Raw genomic sequence first — 16477 nt, 5'->3', positions numbered from 1 at the left:
CATAAAAGATGTTTACATAGTCCACAAGAGACTAATAAAATAATAGTTTTCTTAATACTGTGCTGTTATCTGAACGATCCACAGCTGTTTGTTGTTGGTGTTTTTTAGTGATAGTTGTTCATGAGTCCCTTGTTTGTCCTGAACAGTTAAACTGCCTGCTGTTCTTCAGAAAAAAACCTTTAGAATTTAAAATTATTTGGTTTTTCAGTATTTTCAGCATTTGAACCCTTTTCAACAATGACTGTATGATTTTGAGATCTATCTTTTCACACTGAGGACGACTGAGAGACTCATATACAACTATTACAGAAGCTTTAAATGCTCACTGATGCTCCAGAAAGAAAAACAATGCATTAAGAGTCGGGGGTGAAAACTTGTAGATGAATTTGAAGATCAGGGTAAATTTAACTTATTTTGTCCTCCGGAAAACATGTAAGTATCTTCTGTAGCTTCTGAAGGGCAGTACTAAATGGGAAAAAAAAACATAATTAAAAGATATTCTTTTCAAAAGTTTTCACCTCTTAATGCATTGTTTTTCCTTCTGGAGCATCAGTGAAAGTTTGAACCTTCTGTAAAAGTTACATATGAGTCTCTCAGTTGTCTTCAGTGTGAAAAGATTCTCAAATCCATACAGTCATTGTTGGAAAGGGTTCAAATGCACAAAAATGCTGAAAAACCATTTTGAAAAAATTTCTGGGACCGACAGATTTTTCTGAAGAACAGCAGGCAGTTTAACTGTTCAGGACAAACAAGAGACTCATGAACAACTATCACAAAAAAAAAAAAAAAAAAACACACAGCTGGGGATCATTCAGGTAACAACACAGTATTAAGAATCGAGTGTATATAAACTTTTGAACAGGGCCATTTTTATAAATTCAACTATTATTTTCTTTTGTAGACTATATGTAAACATCTTTTATGTGACATATCTTATTCAGGTCAGTATAAACAATAACATCCATTGGTATGATCCATCTTTAACATAATTAACATTTTGCTGATTCTGCAAGGTGTATGTTAACTTTTGACCTCAACCGTAGCTCCAAATTATTTAGTCAGTGAATGGATGAGAAATGTTTTAGTTTTTATTGATATTCCATTTTAATTTTCAAATTGACTACAGATGGGATGTTTGAGCAAAATACATTTTTGGAGGTCACTGAAAGCTTTTTATTTCAAGTTTTATAGAACAGACCAATAAACAAACATGGACACAGTGCCTTAAAGGAATAGATCACTTGCTCACCAATGGATCATCTGCAGTGAATGGCTGCCGTCAGAATGGGAGTCCAAACAGCTGATAAAAACATCACAATAATACACAACTAATCCACATTTCCAAAGGTCATAAAAAGCTGCATGTTTGCAAGAAACAAATCCATCATTAAGTTGTTTTAACTCTTTTTAGTGGACTTGTATTTTTGATGGAAGCTAAAAATGTCTTAATGATTTATATCTACATCTACATCTTTGATGGCCTAAGGGTGAGTAAATTTTAAGCAAAGGATAAACTATTCCTTTAAGATCACATATCACAGTGTGGTTTCGATAGGCCCTTTTAAAGTCAAAGTTTATCAGTTAATTTTACGCCCGTAAACTTTAGTACCTGTCGCGTTTACAGAACATTAAAGGCCTTATCACCGATTACAGGCATATTTTGCGGTCATTATCGCAGCTCAGTGAAGATCACACAGCCGTGACCGGCAGACGTCTTAGTACCTTCTGACCTCTCTTAGAGTCAGCATTTTCTTTTTTCTTTTTTTTTCAGTATGACCCAGTTTCCAGTCTGGTGTACAAGCTGATGATAAAATATAAAACACATTACACTGCAAAAATGTTTTGTCAACTATGTCTGGAGCAATAATGATATCCTGAAATAGTTACTTTGCTTGGACAGGCACAACTGCTCATATGAGAAAAAAAAAAATTTAGTTTAATATTAGATGTTTTATTAAACTGCCATTCACTATCCCTTTTAGTGTAGCAACTTTTGACAAATTAGCGTGAGGTTTTATCTAATGCATTATACTAATTATTCCTGCTCTGAAAAACATCTCTGAGGACAGGTCCTTTCCTGGCATTGCTTCTGAACGCTGATAAATGTCCAGCTTTTACCCAAATGCCAGAAAGTAACTTAAAATCATTATTTATCATTGTTTTCGTCCTCGATTTGCACCTTCAGTGTAATTTGTGCTGCTAAATGTAATATGCTTTTATCTGTTGCTGCCCGTCGGGACTCATAAATTCATCTAGGCTGGCATTAAATAATGCGGCTTTATTATGTTGATCAGTTTTGCCATGGCTACGATTACTCTGTGATGGCTTAGAAGGTAATCATTTGTTCAGATAAGACGACTTCAAAGATTATAATGACACCTCCTGTCCTCTCTGTCTGAAAACATGGTCATTTTTTAAATAATTTTTATAGGGTTGTTTTTACACGGTCACTTTTGAACACTTTGTTTATTTTTGCAGTAATTCGAACAGTATATGTATTGACTGAATATTTAATAACATGAATTATTGTTTAATTACACATTAATATGAACTATTTTTTAAGAAATCACTTTTAAATTAATGTTTTAAACTGTTTAACTCTTGGTTTGAGTGGATGACTCCAGGTGCAGCACTAACATCTGACATGACAAATTAGCGATTTGTTAGAAAATATTCCAAGTGTTGTTGTTTTTTTTCTTCCTTAAATATTTTAATCTAAACATGTTTAAATTGGTCATCAGTTTATGTTTTTCCTCTGGTCTCATGCATTTTCCATCCTGTTAGTCTTTTTCTTTTTTTTTTAAGCAAAAGCTATTGTTCTTAAATGACATCATATTATATTATATAATATAATATAATATAATAAATTGTAATATAATATAATATAATAAACTATTTGGCACTAAATGCTAGTTTAAAGGTCTCACAAGTAGTATCATAAAAATCTAACTATTTAGCACCAAATGCATGCAATCTGTGAATCTGTGTTTTTTTAGCATTTTTTATATAGTATTAAGTTTTAATAAATTAGCTTTTTTTATAAAATATTTATATTTTTTATGTTACGTTGATTTACATTTTGATGTTTAAATCTTAGTAATTTAGTGTTTTTGTAATTTTTCTTTTTTTATATATTATATATTATTTATTTTTTATATATTATACTTTATTTATATTTCAGTTTTAGTTTTAGTCATTTTCTTACTTCAAACTTACACTTAAAAAATGGTGTTAGAAACAATTTTCACTCAAAAATTGCAAATAATTACAAGCAAATGGCAAGCAACACTTTGAATTTAGCCATTTATTTCATCCTGATATAATATAGTATAATATAATGTATTATAATATAATAACAATAAACTATTTTGCACCAAATGCATGTTTAAAGGTGGGGCAAATAGTAAGCATCATAATCGTTTTTGTATTATTACAAGTAGAAATACTGAACAGTATTTTAACCATAAATAATAAAATTAGTAGTAATTTAGTGCACAATTGTCCCATGTTATGATTTATAAACTATTACAGTATTTAATAATATTTAGATTTAGATTTTATTTTTTCTATTTTCAGTTTTCACTATTTTATGTTATTGTCAACTGTATCAGTTTTTTAATATTTTCATGCAGATTTTATTCTTTACAAAATAATAAGTGTTATTTTAGTATTTTTAGTATATATATATATATATATATATATATATATATATATATATATATATATATATACATACATACATATACATATGTGTGTGTGTGTGTGTGTGTGTGTGTGTGTATATATATATAAAATAAAAATACTTAAATAACACTTGTTATTTTGTAAAGAATAAAATTCTTTAAAAAAATCTACATTTTTAAAAATTGAAATTTTAATAATATATATATATATATATATATATATATATATATAATCAATTTTTTAAACTAAATTTTTAAAAAATGGTGTAGAAATATTTTTACTCAGAAATTGCTAATAATTACAAAGAAATGCCTTGAAAGACCTTGAAATTTAAGTTTAGCTATTTATTTTATCCTAATCATTTTCTTGTCATTGCTCAATATAATATAATATAATTAATATAAAAACAAACTTTTTTTGTACTAAATGCATGTTTAAAGATGTTGCAAATAGTAAGCATCATAATAATAAAAAAAAAAGCTAATTAACATAGCAATAATAGTATTATTTAACACAAGCATATTCTGTATTTCAAAAGTTCAAATGTTTCTGTCGATCAGAATTGAGCCACCTGTTTGTTTTTTTCCACGCAGGTAACAAACACACCTTGCACTTCCAGAGATGGCGGTTTAATGGGCCGCCTTTAACAACCAGGTTTTTTATGGCCCCACACAAGGGCCTCATTGTGTGCTTGTAGATAAACAACCCATATTGTACCAATCACACACAAGAAGACATAATTACTTTCACCCTGATATCCCTACTATCTCAACGCACCATTATCTTGTCACTGAGGGCTTTGAAGTCTCCTTTCTCCCAGTGTATCCTGCTGTCCGTTTCCCGCTCTCACTAATCTTTCATTATCTCCCTGCCTAGGTACTTACCTACAGCATATGTGCTAATTGATGTTGGTTTTGCGATGGATTACAATAAATCGCCTTTGAAGCCAAGCGGCAACATGACATAGAAACTCAATGAGGAAGTTAAAGTCATTAGCACACAGTAAGTGTGGCCTTTATTGTTAATTTGTCTGAGAATTGTAACCTTTGGTTGGGATAGAGTCGGAGCGCTTTCAACTACAGTAGTTACAGGGAAGCAATCAAAACCTACAATATGTAATGGCAAATGTAAGGCAGTTGTAGCACAGATTCACTGACTGTTGCATTTGGTTAGCTTGCATTATAAGTGGCTTCAATGCAAAATATTAAAGCATTGCATTCAGTGGATAATCTTCTAATGGCTATACATAATCGCTGAATGCCGTGGCCTTTGCTCTTTTCATTGCAAGTCATCATGATACTTAATCAATGTCATGCTTAGTTATATCATCCAAATTTTTAGTGTACCGTAAGTGGTGCTTAACCATAAATAGCCATAAATAATCAACCCTTAACCATAAATAATAAAATGAGTAATAATTTGGTGAGAAATTTCTCCCACATTATTGCAGTATGATTTATAAACTATTGTAGTTTTTAATTAATATTTTTATTTTGATTATATTTTTATATTTTCAGTTTTCGCTTTTAGTTTGTTTTAGCTATTTTATGTGTTTGTCAACTGTATTAGTCTTTTATATTTTTATGTGGATTTTATTCTTTTAAAAAATATTTTTTAGTATTTTTATATACTATTGTAGTATTAAATAAGTTTGAATTTGCTTATATTTTTATAATAACAATTTTTGTTGTTTATTTTTACATTACATTGACATTTTACATTAATTTTAATGTTAAAATCTTGGTCATTTTGTTCTATTTTTGTCATTTTTATTTTTTAAATAGTTTTAATTTATTTATATTTTAGTCTTAATTTTAGTCATTTGCATACTTATGCAAAAGATTTACTCAGAATTTGCAAATAACTACAAAGAAACGGCATGTAACGCCTTCAATTAAATCTGAAATTTTCAAGTAAAAATACTGAAACAGAATTTTAACCATGAATAATAAATAAGTAATAATTTGGTGGATAATTGTTCCCACGTTATTTTAGTGTGACTTATAAACTATTGTAGTGTTTTTTTAATATTTAGAAAAAAATATATATATTTTCAGTTTTAACTTTAGTTTAAATTTGAGCTATTTTTATGTGCATTTGTCAAATTTATTTATTTTTTTCTAAGTAGATTTTATTCTTTAAAAAGTCTGTTATTTTAATAATTTTATATGCTATTATAATATTAAATAAGTTTAAATTAGCTTTTATTTTTTATTTATTTAATGTTAAATTTAATTTACATTGGTTTAATAATTTTTTTTTTAAATTTGTATTTTTTAATAGCTTGAATTTATTTGTATTTAATAAATGTATATGTATATATTTTTTTCAAGTAAATGACCTTTATTTACATCTTTTTTATAGTACATTTATTTCAGTTCCAATGCAACCTATTTTTTATCTTAGGTTAAGTTTGTAAACTCATGTTCATATTATGTTTTATTTTAGCTTTATTTTAATTACCAAAATGATTTGTAATAGTTTTAGTGAAGAATAACCATTTTTCTTTAGAGGATTTATTTTATACTTCTCAAATATTTTCATACTTTATCATAAACTGGAAAATGCATTAGTTTAATTCTTAACACAGTGGATTTTCAGAGTAGTTTGACTGAATAATCCAGCTCGCGTCATTCTGTGAGAAGGGTGAGAAAGATCTCCTGCTCAGACATTGACCTCTTTTTGCCTCCTAGTCTGAAAGCTTTATCTCCACATCCTACAAGGGGACAACCCTCAGAGAACAATGCACCACCAGCCCTTTCTATTCTTCCATTGTCTCATTCACACGTTCCCTCTAATGACCTGCGAGAATTGAAGACTTCCCAGACAACAATTGTGACAGCTCACACAGCGCCTAAATGGCTTGATTAATGATATAGACATGTTATGTTAAAATGTGAGTGTGTGTGGGCAGCAGATGTTGACACCATCTATTAACCACTTCAATTTGTCCTTGGTTAAAAATTTGCATGGATATGCACAAACAGGACATCTATTTAACCATACAGAGAAGTGGACATCAGACTGTCTGATTATGATAAAGAGTGAAAGAATAACCATCTGTTGGACCAACAAGGAAATTCTGGAGGGCATGAGTTGAGTTGAAAATTTATTTAAAAAAAAACATCAAGATCACAATTGATGGCATCGTTGATTTTAAAAATGCGCCATTCCTTACACAATACTATGTTATGACCTTAAAACACTTTGCATAGCATGTAATTTCTAAACAAATACATTTTGTCGTTTACATTATGTAACCAGCTCCATATGTATGGCTTTTCTGCCTTGGTAAACTTGCTCAATAGCCCACCCGGTACAGCATTACACTTGTTAAAATGGCATGGTTGTTTCCTTACCTTTCTTTCTTTCCTTTCAGCAAATGTGTTTTAATCTCATCTTTTGCGTTAGTCATCATTATTGGTTAGGATTACTGTTGGATTTAGTGTAGATAGTACATTATTTTTATACGCGATAGAGCATTAACCTTTTAGTGCCATTTGCAGGACATTTAATTTCTAAATTGTCTATACGAGCAAAAACCATCATAATAAAAGTTCTAGACATTCATTTTCATCTTTTTGGAGAAAATGGAGCATTTTTTAATGTCACTACCTCTAAGTCAAGACTCTGGCTGGGCCACCACAAAATGTTAATGTTTTTGTCTGCTAACCATTTCTTCACCCCTTTTGCTGTGTGTTTTTGGGTCGTTGTCGTGCTGAAATGTCCACTGGTGCCCAAGGCCAAGTTTCTCTGCAGACTGCCTGATGTTGTTGTTGAGAATTTTGATGTATTGCTCCTTTTTCATGGTGCTGTTTACTGTGATTAGGTTCCCTGGTCCACCGGCTGAAAAACACCCCCAAAACATTAGGTTCCCACCACCATGTTTGACAGTAGGGATAGTGTTCTTAGGGTTGAAGGCTTCTCCTTTTTTTACGCCAAATGAAGGCTACATCATTGTGGCCAAACAATTCAATTTTTGTTTCATTTAACCATAAATCAGAAAACCAGAAGTCTTCTTCTTTGTCCAGATGAGCATTTGCAAAGGCCAAGCAGGCTTTTGTGTGCCTTATCTGGAGAAGTGGTGTCCTCCTTGGTCTGCGTCCGTGGAACCCAGCGGTTTTCAGTCAAAAAAAAAAAAAACTTGCTGGTTGAATAAAAGTAACTTTAAGTCAGAATTTGCCAGGGGTATGAATAATTTCGGGCTTGACTGTATATGTATATATATATATATATTGTGTGTGTGTGTGTGTGTGTGTGTGTGTGTGTGTGTGTGTGTGTGTGTGTGTGTGTGTTAAAGAGATAGCTCACCCAAAAATTAAAAATTTATGAAGAATGAAGATTGTTTATTTACCTATAATATTTCAAACCTGTGTGACCTTCTTACTTCTGTGGAACTCAAAATAAATTATTTTGAAGTAAGCTGGGTCCAAACAACATCCCATTGATTTTCACTGTACTGTCATAAAAAAATAAATTAAATTAAATGATAAGAATGTAATAAAAATAAAATAAAATCCCTTTAAAATGAAGCAGTACTGTAAGAAATTGAAATATGTTGGGTCCAAACAACACTGACTTTCACTGTATGGTCACAAAATAAAATAAAATACAATTAAATAAATCCTTTTAACACCAAGTAGTTAACACCAACAAAAGTGATTTTCATCAGATCAGACAGAAATGGTTGTTGTTATCCTGTGGATTAAGAAAGTCCAGATAAAGGTGTACCAATGTTCATACACTTAAAAATAAAGGCTCTTTATTGGCTTCTTTGGTTCCATGATGACCCTCTAACTTTACAAATAAAAAAGGTTTCTTAAATGTTCTTCACACCAAGAAAGTCAAAAGGTTTGAGTACTGTTCACTTAAAGGTACTTTGAGGAATGACTCTTCTATGGCATCGCTGTGAAAATCCCCTTAGAAACCTTTATAAGTTTGGGTCCTTGGAAAAAAAAATATCAAGGGAATGCACTGGAAGTATTTCAAATATGGACTATAACTGTTTCTTATGGTTAATTTTTACTTTAATCTTATCAGGATCTTGTCATACATAAATATAGACTTCTAAGAGGGACATAAATTCTTTCAGTGGTGCTATGAAAACCTGATTTACAATGTCTGGGTAAAAGTCTGTCTGAGCAGCTTTATGCCCAAATTATTGACCTGATAGATTAAAGTTATTGAGTTAAGTAGTCTAACGGTTTTGCCAATACGAACCCTGTTGAAATTGCAACATGTGCCAGTTTTGCACTTCGCTGCTGACTGTCGAGCTTTGACTACTATAGGATTGCAAAATGAAAAAAATCAATTACTCAGTCAAGCTGACGAATTTTATTCAATTCCTCATAAATTGTCTGGACAACAAATGGCATTTTAGTGGCAGTATTTCGATTGAGTGTCTGTGTCACCTTAGCTGTGATCAAATGGAGTCCAGCATCTCACTCCAGCTCTTATTGGATGACATTTATTCATCAACAGTTGCTAGGTAAAGGCCGCAGCACTGGAGAGCGGCTCCATAAGAATATGAAAAGCAATGAACCTAATATTGACTTCTGCCTGAATTATTATATCATTTATGAGCACAGGTTGCCACAGCTCACTACTGCATGTTATAGTAGCAAGAGGGCTTTTTGCTTTTTGATTAATCACTGGCACATATACCAAATATTTTAACCTTTCTGAGTCATGCATTCCTAATTTTATTTGTGGGACTTTGTACTTTGTGAATTTTTAAAGAATGTGTTTTACTACTACTGATGTAACAGGATACAGAATGTAGTCACATCATTTGACAGATATAACAGATGAGTAATGCAAAGTTAAACAGTAAAATAATTTATGTAAATGGAAACAACAAGATGTTACATGAAATCAGCTACTCACCACTGCTTTATTTTACAATGTGTATGTATTTATTTATTTTGCAAAAATACATGATTTTATAGTTTAATTAACTAATTAATTAATTGTATCTTTTTAGAGAAAATGCATGATATTTTACCCTGCATTTTCTCTTTAACCTTTTCTATTGAGCATGTCTCACTTTAAAATTATTTATTTATAGTTTTTTTTTTTGTTGAGAAAATGCAGAATTTTTTCCCTTGCTTTGTTCTTTAACCTTTGATATTGAACATTTCCCACTTTTAAAATAATAGACATAATAATATTTAATTATTTTAAAGTAATACTCTTAGATCTTCAAGGTTTCATTAAGTTTACACATTGACAAAAAGAAATACTAATAAACAATACTAATAATTATGATTGATTATTATTATTGATCTTAGATCTTCAAGGTTTCATTAAGTTTAGACATATTGCCGAAAATGTATTATAATTATTAGTATTATTTATTAGTATTATTATTGATTGATCTTGATTTCAATATGTTTGGCCTTGTTCAATTGTTAATATTATTTTTAAAAATGCAAAATAAAATATATATTTTATATGAAATTTTAAAATACAGGGGGGAAAATCATGCATTTTCTTACCAAAAAATCTAATTAATTAATTAAATTTTAAATAAATACATACATAAATTATTTTAAAGTGAGACATGTTCAATATAAAAGGTTCTTGAAACTCTCCTGAACATGAAGGCAGTCAGCAAGATGTCATTGATAGATGCTGTTGGGGGATATAATTTCCTAGTTCATTTCATCAGTAGGGTTAATTAACTGGCGCTCGATTGGACCTGAGGTTAATCTGTGTGCCAATCTGACACATTGCCGTTCATCATTCTCATCACTCCATCCCCCTCTTCCTCCTCTCTCACGCACTCGTCCAGAGGAAGACGGGTCAATTAGTTCATGTCTTGAACACAGATGGCCCCGTGGCCCTGCTGCCGGTGGCTAATTGACTGAAATGAGCAACCACGCCCACTTATAAAACGCATTCAACATGTTTAATCAAGGATTGGAGGCCGTGCATACTGCCAGATTTAAACATAAAGGATTACTCTTAGCATACACTAACATAAATGAAGGGTTTTAAATGCCTCCCAAATGCCATTAATTTGAACAAAAAGTGCCATGTCCAAAATTATTCATACCCTTTGCAAACTATCACAGTCTATGGGAAAATCCAAAGTTCTATACCATTCCAAATAGTCCAAGCTGTTCTGAAGCATCCTAATTACCCTGATTCATTGGGAACAGCTGTTTTAATCAACTCAACAAGTGAAAAACAGAAGCTCTCTGCTGTTGGTTTGAGGACAGACATGGCTAAAGGTGCGTTCACACCGGACGCAACTTGCGCGAATAAATCGCGCTATTCACGCGTAGTTGGACTCTTGAACATTTTAGTTTACTCGCTTCATTCGTGCGTGAAATTTACTTCACAACAGACGTGAATGCGCGTCATGGGAGGGGCGTCTGTCACTCGTCCGTGGGAAAGTAGTTGTAAAATAGGTGAATGAGCTCAATTTGCCAGCTTGTAGTCTCAATATGTATATATATGTAGGTCACATTGAGTAAAGAGCATTTTTTAAAACTTACCAGATTGTCCGACCTCTTCACTCACTTTCTTCCAAGCAAGATCCTTTTTGTTCCTGTTTCTATAAAACTACAAAGATGTATGGTACAGCTCCGAGTAACCACAGACAGCAACGGTGATTTTGTTCTCCATTGTTGTTTCGGTTTTCTGCCTCCATCACTACTAGAGCAAGCTCCTGATTGGTTAATGCAGTGCGAATTTCGCCAAAGCTCAGATTTTTCAACTCGCACGGATGGCGCGGCAAACGCTTGAAACGCTCAATGTGCGCCACTTCATTCGCGCATTTCGCACGTTTTGCGCCGCAGGATGGCTATTCGTGTCTTTGCATTGACTTAACATGTAAATCACTTGCGCGTGCCGCTTCATTCACGTGCGGTGTGAACACACCTTTAGACACACCTGCGCATTGTGGCTGCTCACAAGTCAGGAAAGTGCTATAAGACCATATCTAAATGTTTTGGCTGCAGTGCAAAGACATTACGCACTGTGAAAAATCTCAGAGGACATGGTCGGAAGCCAAAAGTGAAACTTGTGTTGGCCAGGAGGATAGCGAGAATAGTTTTCTATTGATTATTTTTTGTGCATTCTTTTGTGCAGAACTACTTCCTTCCGCTGCGGATTCAAATTAAAATTTGACAGTTGAACAGCTGAGCCCAAGCCTCTGTTACTAATTCCAAAGCATCACTTTAGAACTAGTAACGAAGAAATGTTGCGTTGCTTCATTAAAAGCTTATTTTATTACTGTATTAAAAGCAGAGTATTATGGAGAGTAGAGTATCATGAGCTAGTGTGATTACCTGCATCTGATACAACATTCATTCTTTAGCTCAATCTTATATTCACAATAAAACATTAGTTTGAACATCCGCTGAGGAAAGCAATATCTTTGTTGTACTATCCTTTCATTTGTTATAGGTGATTTCTGATGACAGTGCTGCTCAGTGCATTTGTTAGCTGCGTCAAGCTGTTGTTGAACATTTGTAGTACAAATAAATTACGTTTACAACAGAGTTTATGTTTCAATGTAAAAGTCTTTACTGCTGACTCTTAAAAAACAAAAACAGAATCTTGTCGCCTCTAATGGCAGAACAATATTACTAATGACTATCACAATCACCAACACCGTTTTTCAGTAATAAACACTATTATTAAATACTACTATTATTCATATAAAATATTACTAATACTAATAATAATATTTAATAAACAACAACAACAGCCATCATAAAAGTTGCTAGGCAACTCAGTCAAACATACAAAGACAACGCTCTGATATACAGCATTGAATTTACATAAAATATAACGTCATGAGATTTTGCACTTAGCCAAAACTATAATAGATTAATGAGACCAAAGACTGCCCATTATTACTCAAAACAGATTATGTCTCATGTTTAACCACTATAGAGACATCAGAGTCTCTGATGCAAATTTCAAATAGTTATCTTTATTAACTAACTGCATATTTAAAAACTGTCTAAAAGACGTTTGTGGTTGGCCCAACTGAACTATGAACTATGAACTAACTGAAATATTACGCTAATATCTTAATACTGCTTGTACATATCTTTACCACCTAATATTTTTTTTTCAAAATATTGCACCCTTTCCTGCTTACTAAGTCTTTCTCTATATGATTTAGCAGCTTACACACATTTTTTTCTGTGGTTTAGACAGCATAAATTAGCAGAACAATGTATTCAGTATTAACATTAACCGTGCAGTCCATGCTGCTGTTTGCAAATTACTCTGTTTTATCCATGCACCCTCTGCATTTACCACAAACACCTAACATGTTTTAAACATAAATGAGACTGAAAAGTCCTAATACATCTCACCAGACAGGTAAAATACTCTTGTACAAACCTTCAAGGAGATAAATGCATGTGCATATGTGAACCTGTGTATCTGTATGCCTTGAAGGATTACACCCCTCATTTATCAGAGCACTTCAGCTTGTGGCAGAAGGTTGTAATCCAGAGTGGAACCATCCACTTGGTATAATTACAGCCATTAAAGGTGCTGCCATCCTGAGTTCACCTCATTCAACGTCTTTCCCTCATCGCTGTATGTTCCTCTAAAGAACTGATATACCAAAACTAATAATAAGATTGTTTCCATTTCCAGATGAAGCAAATTAGTTTTTCAGTATTAGAAGATAAATTGATAAATGTGTAATAAATACAATTGCATGAGCTGCATCATTCATATTATCATTTACAAATTTGATATAGCTGCAAAAAGGTGAAAAATACCATTAAGCACTCTCTTATAGGTTCATTTTGATCATTAATATCTCAATCAACTAATATCACTCTTATCATCCGTTCTTTGTGTCAACATTCCACCAAGGTGTTTAATGCAAATGGTTACCACTTTCTCACTGTAATCATGATAAGTGATACTAAAAAGTAACTGGATGAATGAGTGTGTTTGTGTATGCAATGAGACGAGAGGATGAACAGCGTCCGGGGACAGATAACAGCGTGTCACTCCATCTTTGCATTTGTCTCCTCACACTCCATCAATATGAAGCGGCTGTCAGCTGCCTATTTCAGGAAAATTAAACGGGCTTACGGTAAAGATGCTCTGTGAGGGAGGGGTGTGCATGAATTTATGGGTGTGTGTTTATAACCTCGGCTTAACACAAACGCAAAAGTGCGACAAGTACCTGAAAAAAGACTTTTAAGTGTTTGACAGTTTATGCAGTTGAGACAGGGGCTAGCTGTCACTTTTACTGCAGTTGAAGTTGTATTTTAATTTTTGATAGTCAACTTCTGTACAGACGTAAATAAATTTTGCACCTACAAGAAATCGACATATCTATGGTTATTTATTATTAAGAAAAAAACAGTGACACTAAATCAATTATGTAATATTGAATGTTACATATTAAATACAATTTATTATAATAATTAATAAATTATACATTCATTATGTATATATATATATATTAGTGGTGGGCATAGATTAATTTTTTTAATCTAGATTAATCTAGATTAAATCTTGAAATTAATCTAGATTAATCTAGATTAAAATGGCTAATTTGAATTCTGCTGAAAGCATTCAGAATATGTGTGCTACCCAAAAAATGACTAAAAGTAAGTCTTTGAGAACGGGTTTCTCAAGCCAGGTGGCGCATTAGACCAGGCGCTCATCTCCTGTTTCCAAAATGCATTACAAACTGCTTGACAATTGCATTTACAACACAATTAACTATACAAACTTGTGTAACCAAGTACTTCTGCGCAAAAGGCTGTACGACGTGCGCGTTCCAGTAAAATATACAGGCGCGCGGGTATGGATAGCCTATCTGCGTTCATCTTCCAATAAACTGCGTTGCTTTTAGAAGCGTCAATTCAGTTGTTGCATATAGTTTAATGTCTTTATTTCGGGATTATCAAAGTAAATTATAACTCAAACTTGAGATTTTACTGGGACACAGCAGAGGGTATAGCAATGCACGCACCTGCCCTGAAGCGGCTTCATAACTGCATCCATGTCTGCGCGTCTCATTTGTGGTCATTTCACAGAAGTTGAAGACTTGTTCTCGCCCCCTACAGTGCAATTCAACTAGATATACGTCATCCGCGCTAAAATATCAAAGTGAAAGTCATCATATCTTGCGTAGTTTAGACCCAGCTCCCAACCCAACTTTGAGAATAGATTAACGGCGATATTTTTTTTATCGCGCGATATGAGTCTCACGTTAACGCAGCACGTTAACGCCGATAACGGCCCACCACTAATATATATATATATAAATTGAAAAAAGAAAAAAAAATATTATTACGTATTATTTGTAAAAACTATTTCACAGGCTTTGATTCACAAAACTTATTATTATTATCATCATCATTAGTTGTTGCTGTTGTCAATAGTTTTGTAAATTAAAAATCTTTTGTAAATTGTTTTTTTTTCAGTGTTTTTTCAGTATCCTTAAGACACTATTATATTTTTATTGACATTTTTTATTTGTTTTTATTTTAATATTAAAGTTAAAGTTGCAAGTTATTGTCATTTTTATTATTTTAAAAAATGTCTATATAGTTTTTAATTATTTTTATTTTAGTATTGATTAGTGTTTAATGTTATTTTAGTATATCAACTTTAAACTAAATAAAAATTAGAAATGTTGCTAAAATAAAATAAGTTAGAAGTTCGAGTTAGTTTTGTAAGTTCAATTTAAAGTTATTTTATTTTATTGTTTTAGTTTCAGCTTACTATAATAATCCTTCATTATAGTTACTAAAATGCAGCCCTTACCTATGTGACAACTAACCCCAGAATCCTTTATTTGTGACCCTGGACCACAAAAACAGTCATAAGGGTCAGTTTTTTTTTTAATTGAGAGCTTTCCACTGACGTTTGGTTTGTTAGGACAATATTTGGCCAAGATACAACTATTTGAAAATCTGCAATCTGCGGGTCCAAAAAATTCTAAATATTGAGAAAATCACCTTTAAAGTGGTCCAAATTAAATTCTTAGCAATGCATATTACTAATCAAAAAGTAAGTTTTGATATATTTACAGTAGGACATTTACAAAATATCTTTATGTAACATGATCTTTATTTAATATCCTTTTTGGCATAGAAAAAAAATTAACAATTTTGACCCATACATTGTATTGTTGGCCATTGCTACAAATATGCTGCTACTTACGACTGTTTTTGTGGTCCATGGTCACATTTGAATGCATTTATGTGCATACATAGTAATAGTCCATGTTTGCAATACATTACAATACAAAGAAATAGATGCACACACACACACACACACACACACACACACACACACACACACACACACACACACACACACACACACACACACACACACACACACACACACACACACACAGAAAAGCACACACACTTTTGAGATTGATTGCCTGCAAAGCAGTCTCATGCAGATGGCATCTCTCCTTTTGACATGATAATGGCTCTAAATTGATGAAGACACCTCACTCATTTTCTAGCAGCTCGCTGACAGGCCTTACCCAAACACTTCAACCTGCTACAACATCCCATCAGTCATCCGCAGCCCCTCCCACCTGATGTCCACACGCTTGTCCATTTTAATCAGCTAATTCTCTCCTTCACCGTCACCCCGTTCACCGATACAACACTGTGTTTTGCCCATCTTCCCTCACACTTAATCTGCTTTAATGAAGTCCTGATTTGCCAATTAGACACAATCACAGCAGAGCAGAAGATAAATGTCAGCATCACACTGGTCAAGCTAGTGGATAAAAACATTGAAAGATATACAGATACAACAAGCAAGGACA

Source organism: Garra rufa, chromosome 6 (assembly GCF_049309525.1).
Source record: "Garra rufa chromosome 6, GarRuf1.0, whole genome shotgun sequence".
NCBI classification, from domain to species: domain Eukaryota; kingdom Metazoa; phylum Chordata; class Actinopteri; order Cypriniformes; family Cyprinidae; genus Garra; species Garra rufa.
Note: the sequence above shows the minus strand (reverse complement) of the source record.